Raw genomic sequence first — 1,428 nt, 5'->3', positions numbered from 1 at the left:
GAATAGAAATTAGCTCACATAGGAAATTTAGGAATCATCGTATACAAACCTACTCATTTCCGTACAAACCAACCGGGGCTTCAGCAACCTGTAGGTAGAAATGAGATTCTCTGTACCTTCATATTCAAATTACAAAGAGTTTGTCCAGCAGGAAACTACTCTTCCTCAAAATACCCTCCCGTTATTTCCAAAAATCTGCAAAATGGTTCTCATGGGACGTTTAAAATGAATCTGACAGCTTTAGTCCATCTCTATTTCCCTATCCTATTTACTCCAATTCCCATTTATCGACACTTCCATTTATTGACATCTAAGGTAAGGAGGGAGTGTGGCTAAGTGATCTAGCATGTATGCTCTTGAAGCCTGACTCCGGGAGTCAAATAAGTCTGACTATTCCCTAACTACAGAACTCAAGTAAGTAATTTCACCCCTCTCTGCCTCGGATTCCACATGTCTAAATGGGGCTGAGTAGAAAAAAAGATGCCACCTGCTTCGGAACAAAAGGTAGAGATGCTTATTGTGCTGTATACACTGTGGAAAGCTGTTCTAAAGGAAGAGGGAAATTTGTTGTTGTTGGAAAAGAAACTGAAAGAAGAAAGGGAAATAAGGATGACAGAGGGAATCAGATAAGGTAATGCATATAAAATGTCTGATGAATATTTAGTACTCAATATACACTTCTTCTCCTCCTTCCCCTCCCTCTCCTCTTCCCCCGCTCTTTCTTCTTTACTGTATTATTTGCAAAACCACTATTATGTAGGGAAGGTGCTTTTATTATTTCCACTTAATAGATCAAAGAGGGTATATACTTCATCTGATAAAGCGATCAATAAATGTTTGCTATTTTTATTTACAAAGCTATCACATGAAGCTTCACATCTGCTATTTCCAAAGGTGCTTCTTCACAGAAATGCCAATACCGATGCCAAGGGTGTTCTTAACTGATGCCACAAAACTTCAAGGTGACGGAGCACCGCTGAGACAGGAAGTATAGCTTCCACTAGGTTTGTGACATTTCGAGAACTGGGTTAAGAAGTCTCAAGGAGTCCTGAGTCTCAGGCAGCAGCTTTTGAAGTAAGTAAATAGGCCTCTTTCTGGGCAAGACTGGGAAATGGGTGTTTCTGCCTGCAGCCTCTGGACCGAGCCCCTAGGGAGTAGCCACAGGGAATCCTTGCGAGTCTGTTACATTATTATAGTCTTGTGAATATCTTGGACCAAGCTCTGCTGGCCTTCAGATCTAGGTGTTTTGGGGGCCCATCTCTCAGGTAAAAGCCTTAAAAGATGGGGCATTCCCTTCTGAAGGTATGTAGTTATGCCGAGGTTAGGGCTTAAGTCTGGAGTGTGTCTCAGCCTTTCCTACCCACATCATGTGGGTACATGCTCATTTGCCTCATGTGTAGAAGTCACTCAGCTAGTTTCTGGATTTTT

This window comes from Crocuta crocuta, unplaced genomic scaffold (genome assembly GCF_008692635.1).
Source record: "Crocuta crocuta isolate KB4526 unplaced genomic scaffold, BGI_CrCroc_1.0 scaffold1310, whole genome shotgun sequence".
Classification (NCBI taxonomy): Eukaryota; Metazoa; Chordata; class Mammalia; order Carnivora; family Hyaenidae; genus Crocuta; species Crocuta crocuta.
The sequence above is the reverse complement of the archived record's forward strand: the minus strand, read 5'-3'. Positions refer to the sequence as shown.